Source organism: Aquarana catesbeiana, linkage group LG02, assembly GCF_042186555.1.
Source record: "Aquarana catesbeiana isolate 2022-GZ linkage group LG02, ASM4218655v1, whole genome shotgun sequence".
NCBI lineage: Eukaryota > Metazoa > Chordata > Amphibia > Anura > Ranidae > Aquarana > Aquarana catesbeiana.
In genome coordinates this window covers 199,985,733-200,009,548 of record NC_133325.1, presented here as the reverse complement: position 1 = coordinate 200,009,548, position 23,816 = coordinate 199,985,733, and the positions used below count along the sequence as shown (strand labels likewise).

General features: G+C 42.3%; 1 protein-coding gene across 4 annotated transcripts in view; it reads right to left on the bottom strand.

Moving 5' to 3' along the window:
- The window catches only part of ENOX1 (ecto-NOX disulfide-thiol exchanger 1), an 855,443-nt gene that overhangs the window by 707,433 nt on the left and 124,194 nt on the right, over positions 1 to 23,816 (bottom strand). The window contains exon 1 of one of the 4 annotated variants that reach the window (XM_073614183.1): positions 556 to 576. The exons of the other annotated variants lie outside the window; for them this stretch is intronic. The gene's annotated coding sequence lies outside the window, so the exon portion shown is untranslated. Of the gene's footprint in view, positions 1 to 555; positions 577 to 23,816 lie in introns of those variants that run through there. 4 annotated transcript variants of the gene reach the window in all.

The window sequence follows — 23,816 nt, the reverse complement described above, 5'->3', positions numbered from 1 at the left end:
TACTGTCCTGACTTGTTCGGGTCACAAGAAATGAGATAGGCCACCAGCAATTTTTTATGATTTGCACCACAACTTGTAGACTCTATAACTTTCACACAGACCAAATAATATACACTAATTTTGGTTATTTTTACCAAAGATATATAGCAGTATAAATTGTGGCCAAAATTTATGAAGAAAAATTAATAATTTGCAAAATTTTATCACAGAAACGAAGAAAAATGCGTTTTTTTTCAAAATTTTCTGTCTTTTTTCATTTATAGCGCAAAAAATAAAAAGCCCAGGAGGTGATCAAATACCACCAAAAGAAAGCTGTATTTGTATGAAAAAAAGGACACAAAATTCATTTGGGTACAGTATTACATGACTGAGTGATTGTCATTCAAAGTGTGAGAGCGCTGAAAGCTGAAAATTGGTCTGGTCACGAAGGGGGTTTAAGTGCCCAGTTGTCAAGTGGTTAAATAACATTAATCGTCAGCAAACTTTTAGAACTGTTATACAGTGGGGATAACAAGTATTTGATACACTGACGATTTTGCAGGTTTTCCTACTTACAAAGCATGTAGACGTCTGTAATTGTTATCATAGGTACTCTTCTAATGTGAGAGCCGGAATCTAAAACAAAAATCCAGAAAATCACATTGTATGATTTAAAAAAAATTAATTTGCATTTTATTGCATGACATAAGTATTTGATCACCTACCAACCAGTAAGAATTCCGGCTCTCACAGACCTGTTATTTTTTCTTTAAGAAGCCCTCCTGTTCCCCACTCATTACCTGTATTAACTGCACCTGTTTGAACCCGTTACCTGTATAAAAGACACCTGTCCACACACTCAAACAGACTCCAACCTTTCCACAATGGCCAAGACCAGAGAGCTGTGTAAGGACATCAGGGATAAAATTGTAGACCTGCAAAAGGCTGGGATGGGCTACAGGACAATAGGCAAGCAGCTTGGTGAGAAGGCAAAAACTGTTGGCACAATTAGAAAGTGGAAGTCGTCAATCTCCTTCGGTCTGGGGCTCCATGCAAGATCTCACCTTGTGGGGCATCAATGATCATAAGGAAGGTGAGGGATCAGCCCAGAACTACACAGCAAGACCTGGTCAAGCCATTAGTAAAACACTACGCCGTCATGGATTAAAATCCTGTCCAGGCCTGTCTGAAGTTTGCCAATAACCATCTGGATAATGAGGTCATGTGGAGGGCATGTGGGAGAAGGTCATGTGGACTGATGAGACAAAAATAGAGCTTTTTGGTCTACACTCCACTCGCCGTGTTCAGAGGAAGAAGGACAAGTACAACCCCAAAAACACCATCCAACCGTGAAGCATGGAGGTGGAAACATCATTCTTTAGGGCTGCTTTTCTGCAAAGGGGACAGGACGACTGCACCGTATTGAGGGGAGGGTGGATGGGGCCATGTATCGCGAGATCTTGGCCAACAACCTCCTTCCCTCAGTAAGAGCACTGAAGATGGGTCGTGGCTGGGTTTTCCAGTATGACAAGGACATGAAACACACAGCCAGGGCAGCTAAGGAGTGGCTCCGTAAGAAGCATCTCAAGGTCCTGGAGTGGCCTAGCCAGTCTCCAGACCTGAATCCAATAGAAAATCTTTGGAGGGAGTTGAAAGTCCATATTGCCCAGCGACAGCCCCAAAACCTGAAGGATCTGGAAAAGGTCTGTATGGAGGAGTGGGCCAAAATCACTGCTGCAGTGTGTGCAAACCTAGTCAAGAACTACAGGAAACTTACGATCTCTGTAATTGCAAAGAAAGGGTTCTGTACCAAATATTAAGTTATGCTTGTCTGATGTATCAAATACTTGTCATGCAATAAAATGCTAATTAATTACTTAAATATCATACAAATGTGATTTTCTGGATTTTTGTTTTCGATTCCGTCTCTCACAGTTGAAGAGTACCTATGATAAAAATTACAGACTTCTACATGCTTTGTAAGTAGGAAAACCTGCAAAATCGGCAGTGTATCAAATACTTGTTCTCTCCACTGTAGGTAAAATTCCTCACCAAGTGTGAATGGGCCTAAAAGGATTTTAGAAAAGTTTATTACAGAATCCTACATTTCCATGTTCTAAAGAAACTTATAGTTGTATAACCATGCCCTTTTTCAAAATAACTGCTCACTTTAGCGATATCTCTGCTGTAATATAAAGAAGGGTATCATCTGCATTTCTTTAGCTCTGAAGACACTTACTTAAAATTACACTCCAATTGCAGGAACTGCATCTAACTTGCCTCCCCGCTTACCTAAACAGCAAACAGAACATCCCCAATTTTCCATAATGCAGTCTATTACATTATATATTACATTAGTGCAAAGCACTAATTGTTAACTGGGAGTTGGGGGAAAGGGAAAGGGGGGGTGGGGGGTGGAGACAAAGGCTTGTGGGTATGCAGCAGAAGTTTCTTGCCATTCAGTAAATCTGATCTATTTTATCACCTGTATAATTCAGTGCACCTTTAAACTGAGCTTGCAATTGCAAGTCTATAGTTCTAAATTGTTTCAGTATTGTAATGCTGAAATGTCAGGATATTCCAGAGAAAAACTCTTACAATGTGTATTTGCCAATCATCTGTTATTCTACACCAATCTGTACTGAAAATGGATAACCACTACATAATTTTACGATGAAAATGTAAATGGCACTGCCAGAAATAGTATTACATTTTACAAGGTGAGATTCTCTGCAGGGTATGTGGATACCACTTATAACAGTTGTAAGCGGTCACTGTTGCAAATCTTTCAAGGGGGCTCTATTCTTTGTAAAGTGTGTGCCTGGGGGTCCTTTGGAGTGGTTTTGCTTCAGATTCAGGTCCATGTCTCCCCAAAACACAGAGACTCCGGGAACCTAAGACCTGAATACAGATTTGGGGCTTCTGTGCCCAAACGAGCAAGGATTGTTTCACCCCTCCCCCTCCTAGACTCAGAATAGATGTTAATATAATCAGCTCAAAAAAAACAACCTGATGCCCATTATTAATTTAGTCACCTATTGTTTCCGTCTGTCCGGTATTCCTCTTGGAGATGTGACTAGCATTGTGTCCACTTTACCTAGTTACCAAACTATTGTGGGATGTTTATATATTTATGTAATTAGATTACTGTTTATGGTAGCTGTTCATTAGATGTACTGATATTACTGTTTACAGTTTGCATTTTTTAGCGTAATGTGATCAAGCTCCTACCTGATTTTGTGTGGTATATATACACTGTGTGAATTTACAATAAAGTCAGTTCCAGTTTGCACCTAAGCTAGTCTAGTTCTTGGGTGACGTACTCAGCTATAATACCTGGTTCCAGAGTGGAGGAAGCTGCATCTTGGCAGAAGTACCCCAGCGGGGTGCTAGGCAGTCTGTCACACCTTAGTCCTCCACCCCATAGACTTAACAAGCATTTAACCCTTCTAGAGCATGGAGATACCATTGTAAGGGGATTCGATTTTGATCTTCGCATATGTGAGCAATAATAAACAACATGGAGACAGTTGGTCCTTATCATTTACAGTGTTAATTTGATCCTGCAGCAGAGACTGTTTTCTAGTAGGTGAGTAGATAAAAATGTTTCAGGCCTCATGCAAACAGGTGGTTTGAGGCATCTGCCATAAACTGCACACATATTTCTACGCCTCGGAGAGACGGCTACAGAGTACAGCTGACTAAATAAATGGCTGTATGCCAGCTGTACACTAGTATATGCAATGCTTGCATAAACTTGCACAAAAGCATAAATCCCTGACTACCCAAAAGACATGTTCCAGGATTTATGCCTGTGCACAAGTTTATGCAAGCAAGGCATAGACATGTGCATAGCTAGCGTACAGCCATTCATTACTTTGGGTAGCGGTCTGTACTGGGTGCAGAAATACACCCAGAAATTACTTCAAATGCATCAATATACCCACGTGCACAAGGCTTAACAGCCTATTAAGGTTTAATGGCAGCACAAATGCGTAAAACAGCAATTCCAAGAGACACTCAGGTTTAAGCACAATAACCTATTGCAACTAATCAAAAGTCAAACTGCTGAAGTCAGACCAGCATAAGATGAATTCTAATTGGTTGCTATGGGTACTGTACTTTACCATTATAAAATATCCCCTTATGTGTCGTCAGGCTTATTTAATAACAGTACACCGATTTATTATTGTATCTCCGAATAAAATTTTCTGTGTTTTTTTCCTTGTGTTTATGGTTTGGAATTATTGCAAAATGAAATTCATCCCCTAATAAATATATGTTACAGCAACACTTGTCGTTTATTTGAGTGTATTCTAATTTAATCTCAGACCTGTCATGCCTTTCATAAATTACAGAGGGAGAGATCTTGTATTTTATGATTTAATTAGCATCACAGATTTCTACACAGAGTGCCAAATACACTACCCCCACTTCAGATTGTGTCCTCAGAATACTGCAAGCTGTCTGCCAACTATACTACCTTAATCCTTATCCTTCCCACCGACTCATTTCCCACTGCTACTTACTGCCGTTTCACCAACTTCTCATCCCACCGTGTAAGAACAATGCTGTCAGCCTAGTAACCTATAATGGTGATTAAAGAATTGTAGGGTTTCCGCAAGCAGTAATTTAGCAAAGAACTTCCAACATTGCAGCTTTAGGAAATATCCAACTAATTATTTTTGTTTTAATCCTAGACTATTTTTGAACATACATATTTTTTTACATTTGTTTCTGTAGTACAGCACTCTATATTTTTAAATTATGCAAAGTTTAAAGCAGGAAGTTTAGGTACTGAATGGTGATTTTTACATAGTTACATTGATCCCACTTGGACTGATGTACGTACAGTATGTATATGCCATACCAGTGGGATCCCTGTGGAGGTTGGAAATCCCTGTAGTAGGCACTGCTACATCAATGATCGCCAACAGCTTCCAAGTTCTGTGCTGAGCGGTTGCCCTGATGAATTGTGAACAAAGAAGGTCACTCACTAAGTATGGACACAATTCGTGGAACACTTTCCATTTGCTCAATAAATGCAAAACATTCTCCCATTGGACAAGGGGGAGAGGTGGGGCAATGACATCACAATTTCTACCTTGTCCAAATCGGAGAACACTTTGCATTCATTGAGAAAATATAAAGTATTCTCTGAAAGGTGCCTGTGATTAGCAGGCAACCTCCTGTGTTCAGGAAGCAGCAAGGCAGGGATCTGGAGCATGACGACAATCACTGTAGTATCGTGCCTACTATAGTGATTTCCAGCGACATCCCACAGATATGGCACATACATATTTGCATTGCTCCAAGCTGGATCAAGGTAACTGTAAAATTGCCATAAACTGGAATTTAGCTTTAACAAAATCAAAGTTATTTCAAAAGCATGTTTCTAAAAACTAAGAAGAAAAACTTTTTTTCCTATTGGATAGAGAAAGGGAAAGGTTATAAACCCATCAGGTTTTTTTTTTTTTTTTGGCCATCTGTGTCCTTTTGGGGAGATTTCCCGTTACTTCCTGTCCCATAGTCAAAACAGGAAGTGAGAGGAACCCCTCCAAAGTGAAGGAATCCCAGATTGTCACACGGGTGACAAGAACTAGTGTCCCCATTGGAAGATTTCCCGTCTATTCTGGTTATGGTGAAAGCCCAAAATTTGGGATTTTCTTTTACTTTCACTCCAGGCGATAATGGTGAACAGGACAAATAGAGAGGGTGATTCTACCTAACAGGGACACAGACAACACTAAAAACCTGACAGGTGTTCTAATTCCTTTCCACTCTATCCAAATAAAATAAAAAAGTTTTGCCTTTAGGTATACATTATTCAGAACTTTCAGTTTTTTCTTGTGGATTACACAGTACAAACACCCTGTCAATTCTTAAATGGATCCTCAAAGCTAAAATTCCAAATTTGTTTCTGAAGCCTCTTTAGGCCCCTTTCACACTGTCGGACCGTTCAGGTCCACCTGTCAGTTTTGTCGGCGGACCTGAACGGGCGCTCCATGCTAGTCTATGGAGCGACGGATGTCAGCGGTGACATGTCCGCTGAAATCCGACCGATCCGCTAAAATCAGACGGATGCCCCTGCGGTCGCATCCGTCCCTGGCGGATCGGATGAGATTTGATGATCCATTTTTGTCCAATCTCTCCATAGTAACCAGCGGCGCTCGACAAGCCCCTCCCCGTTCAGTGAGCAGAGAGGGACCCGTCATCCGCCGGCTCAGCGGAGATCAACGGAGAGATCTCCTGCTGAGCTGGCGGACAGAGGCGGGCTCCGTGGCAGCGGATCCGCCTTGTGAGAATGAAGCCTTACTTTCAAAAAAAATGTGAATTGGCTAATATATGGGTGATATGACCACCATGACCAACTGTCACCAGTTAAATGTCAATTGGCTGCGATGGAAAATCTAATTTCTAGAAGACTGCAGTGGCATACATAAGGGGTCATCCAGCTTTTCTTATGCTCCTGCGCAATATGTAAATGTAAAGCCCAGCTCTAGGAAAAAAAAACCCCACTCACCGATGGGTTAAAAATAAATCCCCCATTTATAGTACAGTGGCAGAGATAGTTATTGTACTCCGCAAACTTTTACCTGACAACATGTCTGTGTCCCATGCCGCTGTCACATGTGGCAGTAAACCAAACCAGACTTCAGGTTTTCCTGCCACTAACCACCGATAATAGGGAAAGATGGGGTGTTTTACTTCCCCTGATCAATAATCATTAGGAAAGGGAGAATCTATTGCCAACGACCACCAATTATGGTGCGTTTTTGTGTTTTGATACCATTGATCACCACTGGTTTATGGACGGGGGTGGGGGGTGCCACTGACCAACAATGAAAAGGGTAGGAGGTGTACTGCTATGGACTGCCTATAATTGGAGGGAGAGGTTACTGCTTTTTTTTGTTTACTGCCCAGAATGGGTTTTCTTTTGCAGTCTGTAAACCATGTGAAGGTTTACATCCCCCCAACCCTTGGCACCACATGGCTTGCCTGATCATTTCTGAACTACAAAAGGTAATACTTCATGTTATAATGCCTACCCAGTGACATAGTTGAAATGTTGATCAAATGACTGTCATACACAAGTGTGTAGAAGGTAATGCTAGACCTGGGGGGGGGGGGGGGGGATCTTTCCAAATAAGCATATACAATATCTCACAAAAGTGAGTACACCCCTCACATTTTTGTAAATATTTTATATCTTTTGTGGACTTTTTGACCCCAGATCTCATATTTAAGAGGACCTGTCATGCTTTTTTCTATTACAAGGGATGTTTACATTCCTTGTAATAGAAATAAAAGTGACACCATTTTTTTTTAAAAACAGTGTAAAAATAAATAAAATATTGTAAAATAAATACAATTTTTTAAAACCCCCCCGTCCCGACGAGCTAGCGCGTAGAAGCGAACGCATACGCGAGTAGCGCCCGCATATGAAAACGGTGGTCAAACCACACATGTGAGGTATCGCCGCAACCGGTAGAGCGAGAGCAATAATTCTAGCCCTAGACCTCCTATGTAGCGCAAAACATGCAACCTGTAGAATTTTTTAAACGTCGCCTATGGAGATTTTTAAGGGTAAAAGTTTGACGCCATTCCACGAGCGGGCGCACTTTTGAAGCGTGACATGTTGGGTATGAATTTACTTGGCGTAACATTATATTTCACAATATAAAAAAAAATTGGGCTAACTTTACTGTTGTCTTATTTTTTTATTCAAAAAAGTGAATTTTTTCCAAAAAAAGTGTGCTAATAAGACCGCTGCGCAAATACGGTGCAAAAAAAAGTATTTAAATGACCGCCATTTTATTCTCTAGGGTGTTAGAAAAAAAAACAATACATAATGTTTGGGGGTTCTAAGTAATTTTCTAGCAAAAAAACCTGTTTTAAACATGTAAACACCTAAAATCCAAAACGAGGCTGGTCCTTAAGTGGTTAAACGGAACTGCACAATGAGGTTTTCTCTATTGTATCCATGTACATGAGAAACATTCATCATAGTCAACCAACGGTCCAGAGGATATCTACAAGGGTCGCCCCTCACAAGCATTTGACCTAACAAGCGATAGTTGGTCCAATCCCAAGGGTGAGTGCACATCTACTAGGGGGGCTCCCTATTCAAGCACATAAGACGCATGGAACTACTTATCAAGTCACAGCATTGTATATGAATTTTTCATCATTGTTCCACAAGCACCAGCACTTTTCACTGGGGACTGTTTTATTTTTTTTTTTTCAGTATTTTAAATTTATTTTTCTGTATTTAGCAATATATTGCATATAGCATTTAGCGCGGTATATTTATTTTCCATTGTGTGTATAAGGCAGCAGTGTAATCCGGGAAGGGGGGGCAAAGAGCCGGAGCATTGTGTGTATAAGCCAGCAGTGTGTGTACAAGGCATGTAAAAGTCATGTTAGTGGTCCACAGGATTCAAAATTGTGAGGTTAGTGGTCCATGAGGTCTGAAAGGTTGGCAACCACTGGCTTAAAAATTTGAACTAGGATTAAACAAAACTGCTGTAATCAATCTGCACTATTGTCCTTGTTTTATTTTTTACTATTTTGAATGCGATTTGCACTTGTCTTTAGACATTACAAGTACCCAAATTAAATTTCTTTGGTGGTTATAAGCTACAGCACTTTAATATATACATAGCTTGTCCTTTCTACTAAGTGCTTCATGTACAGTTGCACCATACCAAAATATAGTCAAAAGGTCAATTTCTGTCCCAAAGAAATCCTGTGCTTTATTCAAAAATGACCTACAGCTACTGCAATTTGAGTTCATGTTGGCTTTTGATCAACGTTCAAAGTGAAAATAAATAGAATCTAAAAAGAAATCTTATTCAAATTGCAATGCAAAATGGACCACAGGTGAAGAATGGAGTCAATAGGATTGAATGCTAAACGACAACACTTCAATTTCCCAAAGGAAAAAAAAAAAAATCAGTTATTGGCAATGAGCAACTTGGGAAACAAATGCTACTGCCTTCTTTGTGGAACCACTAAGCATTTGGAAGGGGCACAGAGTGAAAAGCCAGACTCCGTAATTGTATCCTATGAAATGATCTATAATTGGAAATGAACTTGCTAGTCAACTTTCAAATGCAATACTCAGAGCAACATAACTACATCTCTCACATGTTCCTGCTAATCTCAGACTCACGGCATTTAGAAAAATCGATGTATTTTGAATGAAAACAAATATGAAAATAATAATCACAAGCTGCTCAAATAATCATACGCTCCAATCAATACCAGAAAACAAACGTAACCCCTTTGTTTCAAAACAGACAAAATATAATCAATAAACTAACAAACGAATCAAAAACACTGCGCAACATACAGTATATCCTGATCACAATATGTAGTTTTATTTTTCAGTATTTTTATTGGTTTTAAAAGGTTTGAAAGCTGTGTAGTAGGGGAAAAAGAGCAACGCATTGCACTGAAGATGCTAATGGCAACAAACAGTGGCCTAGTGTGTCTGCCCAATATGCAAAGTCACTGGTTGCACTGCTTGAGGGAGTAGTTCATAATGGCCTTTGACATAAGGGCAGATAAAAAATGTTAGGAAAAGGAAGGAATGCAGAAAAAGTGGAGAACAGCTCTAAGCTACCCCCTCCCGCCCACCCCCTCAGCCAACACCCTTCTTCCCCCCCCCCCCCCCCCCCACATAGCAAAGCTAGAAGGGTTTAAGGTTGAAAGGGCTTCAGTAAAAATGGAGGGGACACTAGGGAGAAGAAAAGAAAATTGCTGCTCACCCCTTAAAACTGAAACAGAAAAAGGAAGGTTTCCCCACATTGGGGTTTTTAGGCAGCACAATAACAGATATAGACACAGTTATATGAAAAAAGTATAATAATTTTATTGGATAATGATAGACCATCAAAGTTAAAAACTGTGAGCTTCAGTGGGAATTATTTAAAAAATAAGCTGAACATACATAAGCAGACATTTGTTCATAATCATACTTTAAATCATGAACATTAAACCTGACGCGTTTTAACCCCTACAATTGGGGTCTTCTTCAGAGGATCAGTCTACTGGGGAGAACACGAAAATAGAGTTGATATACATATACATGTTCCATTCGTATGAGTATAGTATAAACTACATTAGCTACGCAATACTTTAATGCAGTATAGTTACCAAGTATAGGTATGTTCAACAAAGAGCACAGATTCCCACATGAAGATCCCTTTAAAAGATAAGTTGCTTTGTCCTCTTCTCCAGTGGGGGGCTCCAACCTCCTCTATCGCCGCCACAGCCCAGACCAGGATAATGAGACGTAACGTGGCTTACGAGAGGTCACACTTTTGAGCACCGCCCGTCAAAGCGGACGACCGGCCGGAAAGCACCAAAACACCTGTGATAAAGGTTTGCAGGGAATAATAAATAAAGGCCCATATAGGAATAGTCAAGTTTGATCAGTGGGCTAAAAAAGCCACTACAGGATCAAGGGCATTATAAATATGGTATATGTGGCCCAAAACCAAGGAAGGTTCTGAACCATACACATCTGGTGTATGTTCAAAAAGAAAAGAAAAGAACATGCACAAAGCAAAACTGCAAAGAGATTAAGAAGTATTGAGTCTGTGCTGGAGAAGAAGTGGTAATGACAGAGTGAGAGAGGGTGATACAGAAAGACTAAGGGGTGGAAAGAAACATGCAGTCTAGATGTGATAGAATGAACAACAAAATGCAGATAAGTGCCAGTGGGGGGGGGGGGGGGGAAGGGGAGGGGGGGGGAGAAAAAGGGAAGAGAAGAGGAAAAAGAAAAAAGAGAAGAAGGAAAGGAACAGAAAAAAAGAAAGAGGGAAAGAAATGGAAAAGAGAAAAAGAAAAGAAAAAGAAAAAGAAAAGAAGAAAAGAAAAAGAAAAGAAGAAAAGAAAAAGAAAAAGAAAAAGAGGGAAAGAGAAAGGGAGAAAAGGAACCGTTGGGGGGTGAAGGTGTGGACATACAAAATATGATTGTTACCTCAAAAAGTGCTACATAGCTCATGTGGATGCATCAGGTTGTCCCATATAACTAGACTGTTGCTTGTTGGCCAACCCGGGATTGGTCATAAGCTATATGGGACTCAGGTAGTGGTAGCCAGACCTGAGTCAACCAGTCTAAAAATAAACAAAGTATATAATTGTAAGGTATATGACCACATGTATTATCAGTGGTCAAAAAATATATTTAGCAATCATAAGGGTCGGTAAATCCCGACTATTTGGGGCAAAACGATGCTATAACAACACATGGCTTAGAGAGTGTACTTACTGTGTGGTAGCTGAGTGTGACAGCAAGTGTAATAGCAGGCAGCAGGATGTGTTAGCAGTTCGCCAGATGGAAGAAGATTGAGAAAATACATCAGGTGTAGGTTTTTATACCAATAGTTAGGGGGTGTGTATACCTTGTATCCATCCCTTCAGGTGTGCGCAATCCGCCGATAATCCAAAGACGGGCGGCAAGGCAGCCAACGTGGCAGCCCAGTGTGATCTCCCCAGCGTTCCGGAAGAGCGAGGCTCCGAAATCTCGTCATCCTCGCCGAAATCTCGCGATGTCTATGACGTCACGTCGCTCGCGCGGGGGCCCCGCGCATGCGCAGTGACGAAAGGCATCCGAGGATGTTCCGGAATGCCGCCGGCAAGGAAGAAAACTCCCCAATGCGGCCTAAGGGGAAACATGGGGGGGGGAGGGGCCGCCAAAACGGGGGCAGGCCTGTCCCCTCCCGCTACCTTGCCGGGAAGGCACGTCACAGGTCACTCCCGCCTCGGGGATAACAGCAGAGAGAGTGCCAGAGCTCCCCCAGTGGAGGAAGAAAGCAAATTCAAAGAAAGGGGGGAAAAAAAATAATAAATATGAACTGTGAGGATGTCAATTCCCCACGGTTCAAGATTAGCATTATTGATACATATCTTAAATATATCTACCCATGTAAGGAGCCTCAGTGAAATATAGGAAAAGATCAGTCACATGCATAGATATCTTCACACCATCAATTTAAGAATAAAGAAAAAAGAAAAACAGCAATATCAAAATGATGGCATATAATAACAAGTGCAATTGGATCAGCACAGGGAGAGAGGGAAGGGGTTAACAAAGGGGGGGGGGGGGGGGGACGGGACATAGTCAATAGTGTCAGTTATTTTTATTCTTTTGGACTATGTTGAATTATAGCCCATCAGAAGGAGGGACAGGACTATTGTGTTTTGCCAGAAACAAAGCCTTTTAGGAATGGAGCAAACGAAATGGCCTCGTTCAATCCTGGGAACAAGGTGGAATTTAATTTAAATATCCACCTCTGCTCGTGCTGCAATAAAATTTTGTTCCAGTCGCCGCCTCGAACTGGTATATGAATTCGATCGAGCGCGACGAAGGATATTATGGGCATTTTATAGTTGTGAGTTTCCATCACATGTTGCCCAAGTGGCACATATGGGTTGCCAATTTGCATATGGTAGATGTGTTTAGATATGCGCTGGTGAAACTCTTGTTTGGTCTTTCCGACATAGTGTGCTCCACATTCGCAAGACATGAGGTACACTATGCCACGTGTTTGACAGTTGGTGAAATGTGATGGTTTAAAAGTAGTCCCATTTGGGAGGGTAAAAATCTTTTCACGTCTTATATATGGGCAACAGGAGCAGTGTCCACAGGGGAAGGATCCCAGGATAGAACAGTGCCTACGTCGTTTTTGTGCAGTTTTGAACTCACTTTGAACCAATTTATCCTTTAGTGAGGTTGCTCGTCTAAAGGTGATTGAGGGAATATCTGCAATGAACCTACTAACTTTTGGGTCGTCTCGAAGTATGGGCCAATGCTTACGAATAATGTTTCTGATCTCGTTATGTTGTCTGGAGAAGCGCAGGATCACTCTAGTGGGATCCGTATCGGTGTTGCCCTTAGTCCTTTCACCAAACAACAAAGTATGTCTGGATTGTGCAGCTGCACGATTGTACGCTTTACGCAGAGTTGAACGACTATAACCCCGTGCTAGTAATCTGGTTTGCAATTTTTGTGCTTCCTGTTTGAAGAGAACCTCATCAGAACAGTTCCTGCGTAGACGCAGGTACTGTCCATATGGGATAGATCTCTTCAAAAATGTAGGATAAAAACTATCCGCATGGAGGATGGTATTTCCTGCGGTGCTTTTGCGAAATAAGGTGCTAGAGATGCGATTCTCAGGGGTACGTCTCAACTGTACATCTAGGAAGTTTATTTGATCGCGGTCATATGTCATAGTGAACTTCAGATTGCGTTCGTTCTGATTGATGTGGTCAAAGAACTTCAGTAGTGATTCTTCAGGTCCCTCCCAGACCAGGAGGATATCGTCGATGTAACGTCGCCACATACGTATGCAACTTACGTATGTGGCTAAATCCTCATCCTCTCCGAGCGCCCTTTCCCACTCCCCCAGGCACAGGTTGGCGTAGGCCGGGGCACAGCAAGTGCCCATAGCCACGCCCTGTACCTGGAGGTAGTGGGAATTGTCAAAGAGGAAAAAGTTGTGATTCAAGATGTATTCAAGGCCATCGATGATGAACTCACCCAGAGCTCCATCATATCTGCTGGTTCTCTGGAGGAGTGCCCGCACAACCTCGATCCCCTTGTTGTGGGGGATCGAGCTGTACAGGGCTTCAACATCAATGGCCACGAAAAATTAGTTAAGTGGAAGGGATACCTCCTGAGTCAATTGGAGTAAATGTAATGTGTCCTTAAGGAACGAGGGCATGCTCGTGACGAATGGTTGTAAAAAAGAGTCAATCACTTTGCTCAAGTTTTCCGAGATTCCTCCATTCCCGGAGACAATTGGTCGTCCGGGAGGTTTGGTTTGGTTCTTATGGATTTTGGGCAAACTGTAAAAAGAGTTTCACCAGCGCATATCTAAACACATCTACCATATGCAAATTGGCAACCCATATGTGCCACTTGAGCGACATGTGATGGAAACTCACAACTATAAAATGCCCATAATATCCTTCGTCGCGCTCGATCGAATTCATATACCAGTTCGAGGCGGCGACTGGAACAAAATTTTATTGCAGCACGAGCAGAGGTGGATATTTAAATTAAATTCCAGCTTGTTCCCAGGATTGAACGAGGCCATTTCGTTTGCTCCATTCCTAAAAGGCTTTGTTTCTGGCAAAACACAATAGTCCTGTCCCTCCTTCTGATGGGCTATAATTCAACATAGTCCAAAAGAATAAAAATAACTGACACTATTGACTATGTCCCATTCCCCCCCCCCCTTGTTAACCCCTTCCCTCTCTCCCTGTGCTGATCCAATTGCACTTGTTATTATATGCCATCATTTTGATATTGCTGTTTTTCTTTTTTCTTTATTCTTAAATTGATGGTGTGAAGATATCTATGCATGTGACTGATCTTTTCCTATATTTCACTGAGGCTCCTTACATGGGTAGATATATTTAAGATATGTATCAATAATGCTAATCTTGAACCGTGGGGAATTGGCATCCTCACAGTTCATATTTATTATTTTTTTTCCCCCCTTTCTTTGAATTTGCTTTCTTCCTCCACTGGGGGAGCTCTGGCACTCTCTCTGCTGTTATCCCCGAGGCGGGAGTGACCTGTGACGTGCCTTCCCGGCAAGGTAGGGGGAGGGGACAGGCCTGCCCCCGTTTTGGCGGCCCCTCCCCCCCCATGTTTCCCCTTAGGCGCTCGGTTGGCCACCGAGCGCCGCATTGGGGAGTTTTCTTCCTTGCCGGCGGCATTCCGGAACATCCTCGGATGCCTTTCGTCACTGCGCATGCGCGGGGCCCCGCGCGAGCGACGTGACGTCATAGACATCGCGAGATTTCGGCGAGGATGACGAGATTTCGGAGCCTCGCTCTTCCGGAACGCCAGGGAGATCACACTGGGCGGCCACGTTGGCCGCCTTGCCGCCCGTCTTTGGATTATCGGCGGATTGCGCACACCTGAAGGGATGAATACAAGGTATACACACCCCCTAACTATTGGTATAAAAACCTACACCTGATGTATTTTCTCAATCTTCTTCCATCTGGCGAACTGCTAACACATCCTGCTGCCTGCTATTACACTTGCTGTCACACTCAGCTACCACACAGTAAGTACACTCTCTAAGCCATGTGTTGTTATAGCATCGTTTTGCCCCAAATAGTCGGGATTTACCGACCCTTATGATTGCTAAATATATTTTTTGACCACTGATAATACATGTGGTCATATACCTTACAATTATATACTTTGTTTATTTTTAGACTGGTTGACTCAGGTCTGGCTACCACTACCTGAGTCCCATATAGCTTATGACCAATCCCGGGTTGGCCAACAAGCAACAGTCTAGTTATATGGGACAACCTGATGCATCCACATGAGCTATGTAGCACTTTTTGAGGTAACAATCATATTTTGTATGTCCACACCTTCACCCCCCAACGGTTCCTTTTCTCCCTTTCTCTTTCCCTCTTTTTCTTTTTCTTTTCTTCTTTTCTTTTTCTCTTTTCCATTTCTTTCCCTCTTTCTTTTTTTCTGTTCCTTTCCTTCTTCACTTTTTTCTTTTTCCTCTTCTCTTCCCTTTTTCTCCCCCCCCTCCCCTTTTTTCCCCCCTCCCCCCCCCCTCACTGGCACTTATCTGCATTTTGTTCATTCTATCACATCTAGACTGCATGTTTCTTTCCACCCCTTAGTCTTTCTGTATCACCCTCTCTCACTCTGTCATTACCACTTCTTCTCCAGCACAGACTCAATACTTCTTAATCTCTTTGCAGTTTTTCTTTGTGCATGTTCTTTTCTTTTCTTTTTGAACATACACCAGATGTTTATGGTTCAGAACCTTCCTTGGTTTTGGGCCACATATACCATATTTATAATGCCCTTGATCCTGTAGTGGCTTTTTTAGCCCACTGATCAAACTTGACTATTCCTATATGGGCCTTTATTTATTATTCCCTGCAAACCTTTATCACAGGTGTTTTGGTGCTTTCCGGCCAGTCGTCCGCTTTGACGGGCGGTGCTCAAAAGTGTGACCTCTCGTAAGCCACGTTACGTCTCACTATCCTGGTCTGGGCTGTGGCGGTGATAGAGGAGGTTGGAGCCCCCCACTGGAGAAGAGGGCAAAGCAACTTATCTTTTAAAGGGATCTTCATGTGGGAATCTGTGCTCTTTGTTGAACATACCTATACTTGGTAACTATACTGCATTAAAGTATTGCGTAGCTAATGTAGTTTATACTATACTCATACGAATGGAACATGTATATGTATATCAACTCTATTTTTGTGTTCTCCCCAGCAGACTGAACCTCTGAAGAAGACCCCAATTGTAGGGGTTGAAACGCGTCAGGTTTAATGTTCATGATTTAAAGTATGATTATGAACAAATGTCTGCTTATGTATGTTCAGCTTATTTTTTAAATAATTCCCACTGAAGCTCACAGTTTTTAACTTTGATGGTCTATCATTATCCAATAAAATTATTATACTTTTTTCATATAACTGTGTCTATACCTGTTATTGTGCTGCCTAAAAACCCCAATGTGGGGAAACCTTTTTCTGAAAGGGCTTCAGTAAGCCAGGGCTCCCACATATTCAGAAAGTTGGGTTGAAGAATACTGGACATCTTCGCATTGACAAACACATTAATGCACGCTTTCACCTCCTGACATTTGATTAGTTACAGTTTTCCAAGGACAATAATGTTATCACTTTGACTTTTTGGGTGTTTAGTATGCAAACAGTGTTCCTGCCCCTTTCCAAATTATGTGTACTGATATCCCTTGACCATCCACTCCTCATGGACAAGACCTCCACTTTTTTAGTTACCTCCCTATTATGGAAAAATAAATCTTGTTTATGGTCTCTTCATAGTTAGGCAGGCCATAGATGATGATTTTCTTTCCCGCAACCACGGGTCGACTTGGGTACAATCAGCCTGCCCATAGATGGTTTAAGTCTTGGCTGGTTCAGCAGGGACTGGTCGAGATTCAAATTATCTATGGCCGGCTTTGAGGCTGGGTTCACACCATTGCGAATTTGATGCGGTTTTCTCTGCATTCAATTTGCAATAGCAGGAGATTTTGACCGGCTCTCTATGGAGCCGGTTCACATATCTCCGCAGCAGGTCCGGTGCGTTTTGCACAAAAACACTGTACGTCTTTTGGTCCATTTCAGGTCCGAATTCAGCCCAAAATCTGGGCTGAAATCAGACCTGAAATGGTGAAACAGCACGCACCGGACCCCTGCTGTGAGCCGCATGCGGCTCATATGTGAACTGAGCCTATGTCCTTTCCAGATGTAACTTTTCACACTCTTCATCATGTGGCTTCATCGGGGAGCATCGTAATATGAACTGATTTGAAAAGAGATTTTTTTTCCCCAATCATACTTACCTAAGTGGATGCTGCATCTGTCCCCCCGATGCCTCTATACTAAGAACCGAGTGATCGAACACCCCCGGCTGCGAGTTTTTCAGAGCTCCATGAGCAGAGAGCTGTAGACTATCAGTCACTCTGCTCTCTCCTCGTTCACTGGAGTGCTGAGCTGTGGAAGGGGCAGAGAGGACGTCTCAGGCTCTCAGTGGCTCGCTGAGAGGCTAAGACGGGCGTCAGTTCAGGGACCTAGCAGATCCAGTCTCTGTGGTCGTGATGACGCGGTTATGGTCACCGTCTCATCCCTTTAAACTCAAACACATATTAATTACATAGGTTCTGTGGCTGATTAAGGTGGTAATTAAACTCACTTGGTGCCTTATCTGCATTTAATTTGCCTCAGAACCTGTGTAATTCAAAGGTGTTCAGGTTTAAAGGGATGAGGTGGCAACTCTAGATGCGGTGCCTGGACTGATATTGGCGACGCCAGCACAGAGTGGACTTCAGTCTGCTCTGTGCTGAAAACGGGCCACAGGAGTGCAAAATGAATTGCACTCCTGTGATCCATGGGAGAAGTACATAGGAGAAGTCCAGCCAAACGGGCTTTAGCTGGACTTCTCCTTTAAGAAGTCCACAGATGATACGATTTTCTTTCTTTCTTTATTTCCACCATAGGTGAAAGGTAAGAAAATCTCTTAATGCCCCCATCAATGGGAATGACTCTCGCTGCGCTATTGTATTCTGTCAGCTAGGGGTGCATGGAGTATTCCCTTTTGGCAGAATACAATGCCGCTGCCAGTAACCATATGTAGAACAATCTGACAGGCTGGTTGTACCAACGATTGATGGTACAATCAGCCTGCCCATACATCAATCAAAATTTGGGTGGCCCCTGCTGAACTGGCCGAATTTCGATCGATGGATGGACAGCTTTAGTCACACATACTAGGTGATTGCCTTTTAAATCATATGTTTTGATCTATAGTGCTTGCTTGCACTTAAAAGTAATTGTAAAGCCTCGTTAAAAAAATAAAAAATATATAATAACAAACATGGCATACTGCACAGAGCAACCTGGATCCTCTTCTCTGGTCCCCTTTGCTGCTCCTGGCTCCTCCCTCATGTTGAGTGCCTCCACAGCAAGCAGCTTGCTATGGAGGCACCAGAACTGCCATTAAAGCCCGCGTGTGATTGTTTTATTTATTTTTTTATTTTACCTGGCCATTAAAACAAAGGTGTTATATATGTGTTGGAAAACAACAAAAACAAGAGAAGGGCACACCAACCTAGTGCAATCCACTATAAACATTAAAGGATAAAAAGTGACACATAAGATACTCACAAACGTAGGTAGTATACACGCATGTCAAAGCACAATATGAACAAAACGCCCCTAGGACTGCTCCAAAGTTGCAAGGAGACCAGATGGTGTCTGATTTCTAGGCTGATGAGTTTCAAGGGAGAACCCCCTGTGGCTGTGAGGAAGAGGGTCCTCCCTTGAAATGCGTCAGCCTAGCCATGACGGGCGCCATCTGGTCTCCTTGTACCTTTGGAGCACTCCAGCAGTCCTAGGGGCATTTATAATGGAATTGCACTATGTTGGTGTGCCCTTCTCTTTTTTTTGTTGTTTTCTAGAACTTTTGGATACCCATGGTCCTGAAAAGACAGCAAGACTCTAGGTGTGGACAATAAGGATTAAGAGAGATTTATATATTTTCTTCCCTTGAGTATAACACCTGAGCGCAGGAGAGTTACTACTTTTTTTGGACGTTATATATGGTGTGCAATAGTATAGTAAAATTATTTGTTTTATATCGAGGTATATTTTCGAAGCGTTGCAGCTAGGTGGAAATTTTATAGCAGAAGAACGTGGAAACAATTATTATTTATACTAAAAGGGATGTGCATCAGATTTTATTTCGCCGACCTCTAACATGCTCCCAAGAGCTGCCAAATAACAGCTTCATAAGCACCTGCTGTTGTCTAAGGGTCAGAAGAGCGCGCAGCCTTTGCACTTGCTGCTGTAGACTGCAACTTTAACAATTTATTTTGGTCCCTTTGCTGGATTTATGATTCACAACCCCAACCTGTACTTTTGAATCTCTGTTGTCTTTTCAATATATCACTATGCCATGAAGCGGAAGCTATATATTAAAGGGAAAAACAAAATAGGTGTAAGTCATTTTTTATTTTTATCTAGACATAATCTGTCCGAAGAAGTTGAAAACAATTGTCTAGCATGCTTGTCGGCAATGGCTAATCACGGCAACTTCTACAGAATCACAATCCATCCTCTATGCACAGTGTCGAAAAGTTGCCAGTGTTCTTGAGTCTACAGCCCTGCATACACATCACAATGAAATGTGTGTGTGTGTGTGTGTGTGTGTATATATATACACACACACACACTATATATACACACACACATATACATACATACATACATACTATATTACCAAAAGTATTGGGACACCTGCCTTTGCACAAACTTTAATGGCATCCCAGTCTTAGTCTGTAGGGTTCAATATTGAGTTGGCCCATCCTTCCAAGGTTTAGGAGTGTGTCTATGGGAATGTTTGACCATTTTTCCACAAGCGCATTTGTGAGGTCAGGCACTGATGTGGACGAAAAGGTCAGGTTTGCAATCTCCACTCTAATTCATCCCAAATGTGTTCCATCGGGTTGGGGTCAGGACTCTGTGCAGGCCAGTCAAGTTCATTCACCCCAAACTCGCTCATCCATGTTTTTATGGACCTTGCTTTGTGCACTGGTCCAAATCATTTGGTAGAGGGGGGATTATGGTATGGGGTTGTTTTTCAGGGGTTGGGCTTGGCCCCTTAGTTCCAGCGAAGGTAACTCTTAAGACGTCAGCATACCAAGACATTTTGGACAATTTCATGCTCCCAACTTTATGGGAACAGTTTGATGGCCCCTTCCTGTTCCAACATGACTGCACACCAGTGCACAAAGCAAGGTCCATAAAGACATGGATGAGCAAGTTTGGGGTGGAAGAACTTACAAAAATCTGAGGTCTTAAATATCTCCCTATGAGAAGCTACCAGTGAGAGCTTACACCCTTTTTTTCCCATTCAAATGGGCTGCCCGCTCAATTCAATATCTGGGAACGAAAATTCCTGTGAACCCAAATTATGTGCTTCCTCTCAACTATCAGCCCTTCCTGTCAACACTAGCCACTGACCTTAAAAAGTAGGACTCTCTGGCCCTTTCCTGGTTTGGCTGCTGTAACATACTAAAGATAAACGCGATGCCCAGACTCCTGTACTTATTGCAGGCTCTGCCGGTAAAAATACCTCAAACCTTTTTTCATCTGGTGCGTTCGGTATTTATCAAATTCATTTGGCGAGGTAAACATCCACATCTTAGCAAAACGTTGCTGTTACGTCCTAAGCTGAAAGGCGGGTTGGGTCTCCCGGACCTGGCCCTGTATTATACTGTGGCACATAGGACCAGGGTCATGGACTGGTGCCGACGCAGCGATCTGAAACTCTGGGTATCGCTGGAACAGGAAGTGGCCAAGGCTCCGCTTCCTGGCCTACTGTGGGCTGGGAAAATCTATGTTACCCATTTATCCACTCATCCGTTGATTGGCCCCACTTTAGCAGAACTGAACAGGTTTTTCCAACTTTCTTCAATGAGCAGTTTCCCATCCCCAATGACTCCAATTGTTGGTCACCTGGGGTTCATACCCGGTTTCACTGAACCAACTTTTCTTTCGCAAAGTCCACAGGGACGTCTGAGGGCCTCTCTGCTCTTACGATCTTCGGGTTGGATATCTACGGAGACTTTGCTTACTGGACAGGCTCCTCTTAAATTGGATCACCGACGGACTATTTAATTGTCGCACTTTCTTGGATCATTGCCTAAACCGGCCCTTTTTGTCCGTAAGCTCCACTCTTTTGAAGAGCTTTGTTTGGGCGATGGCCCAATCCAGAGTTCCTTATCAAACTCCTATAAGTCTCTGCTGGATCTCCATGCCACTTAAGACCCTTTCTTAGCAAAATGGGAGAGAGACTTGCAAGTTACCTTTACTGAACCTCAAAAAGAACACATACTTTTATTTGCGCAGAAATCCTCCCTCAGCAGCAAATATCAGGAGACCACGTACAAAATTATGACACGTTGGTATAGAACCCATTCAGTTCTGGCAAAGATATTCCCTCACCAGACAGATCACTGTTGGCATTGTGACCTTCATACGGGTACCCTCCTACATATTTTTTGGGAGTGTCCTATGCTTGCAACTTTCTGGCAACTAGTGCTTAGGCTCATACATAAATTCACAGACATTCTGACTTACGCTGTTGATTTCTGCTCCTTGGAGGTGATCCCTACCACCCTCCCTAGCTCTCCTCTAACTTCTCCCACTTTTTTCTTATTTCTCCCCTGCCGTCTATTATATTCTTACCTCTCCCTCTCATTCCTTCTTCATCTGATCTCCTCTATTTCTTTCACAACAAATAAGTAAAAAATATGGTGAGTACAGACATGTGTAAGCTACCCCATTTTAGACTTCCTTCTACGACATGATAGATTTCTGTGGCAACTTGGGATCACCCCCCAAAAAAAAAAAAAAAAAAGCACAACATGCTCGAAAGGTTCTATACATTTTAGGTATGATTGTTTTGCATCTCTTACCGCATTTAACGTTTGCCCTAATCTTTCGCAATACAGCTTTGCAATGTAGCTTTGGTTTTGCCTTATAAGCTTGACCCTGATTGACTTTACTGAGAAGTTATCTTTTTATTGTACCTGTGACACATCTTTAACCACCTCAATACAGGGCACTTACACCCCCTTCCTGCCCAAGCCATTTTTCAGTTTTCAGCGCTGTCGCACTTTGAATGACAATTGCGCGGTCATGTTACACTGCACCCTAATTAAATTTTTATCCTTTTTTCCCCACAAATAGAGATTTCTTTTGGTGGTATTTGATCACCTCTGCGGTTTTTATTTCTTGCGCTATAAACAAAAGAAGAGGGACAATTTTGAAAAAACACAATATTTTTTACTTTTTGCTATAATAAATATCCAATTTTTTTTTTTTTTTTTTTTAACAAATTTTTTCCTCAGTTTAGGCCGATATGTATTCTTCTACATATTTTTGGTAAAAAAAAATTGCGATAAGCGTATATTGATTGGTTTGCGCAAAAGTTATAGCGTCTACAAAATAGGAGATAGATTTATAGCATTTTTATTATTTATTTATTTTTTACTAGTAATGGCGGCGATCTGCAATTTTTATTGTGACTGCGATATTGCGGCGGACACATCGGACACTTTTGACACATTTTTGGGACCATTCACATTTATACAGCGATCAATGCTATAAAATTGCATTGATTACTGTGTAAATGTGACTGGCAGGGAAGGGGTTAACACTAGGGGGCGCTCGAGGGGTTAATGTATGACCTAAGGAGGTGATTCTAACTGTGGGGGGAGGGGACTGACTGGGGGAGGTGACCGATCGCTGTCCCTATGTACAAGGGACACGCCATCGGTCTCCTCTCCTCTCTGACAGGACGTGGATCTGTGTTTACATGCACAGATCCACGCTCCTGCTCTGTTACCCGGCAATCGCGGGTGCCCGGCGGACATCGCGGCCGCCGGGCACGCGCACCGGGTCCCGAGTGACGCAGCGGGCACGCGCGCGCGCCCCCTAGTGGCTCGGGAGGGCGAGGACGTCATATGACGTCCTCCCAGAACAACAGAAGCCTCGTCCTGCCGTCATATGACGGTGGGCGGTGGCTTAGTGGTTAAATAAAAAAAATTTAAAAAAATAAATAAATAAAAGCTTATAGGAGGAGTTTTCATTTTCCTCTGACTGTCCTAAGAGGCTGCATGCCCCCTGACCCTCTGTCTGGACCTAGCCCTGTGCCGATCACATGCACCTGCTCAAGAAAAAAGAAAAAAACCTCTATCAATACACACCAAACAGCATGTGCAGAGTGCCCCCAAGGCTCTGTACTATCAGCAGATGTATTGGGGACAGTGGAAGAAGGGGAGGACCAGAGAAGACAGGATCAAACAGCCTTTTTACACAATGCTGAGTATTAACCTCTTAGGTTCCACAGTGAGTATAACAAGCATGCTTTACTGCATATACAGACTGATTTTACTGTTGTGGTTTTAGGAACACCTTAAGCATTTGAGGGACCATACTAAGCCTTGAGAGCAAAAGTATAAAAATAATATAAAATTAGGCACACCTGAGTTGGGAGCCAATGAAAGGAAAGAGAAAACAAGCCAGGAATTTACTGAACATTCATCATTAGCTACAAACATAAATGGATCTGTGAATTAAATAAATAGAAGCACTTCAATCGTGTCTTTGTTCTGGTATCAATCTGAACAGTGGGCATTTGCTCAACTTTCATTATTTTAAGTGAATTCTTGCATCAGGACAAAGCTCCATCTTTAGACAGCACATGAATCATGGTCCATTTATATTTAGCTATATAG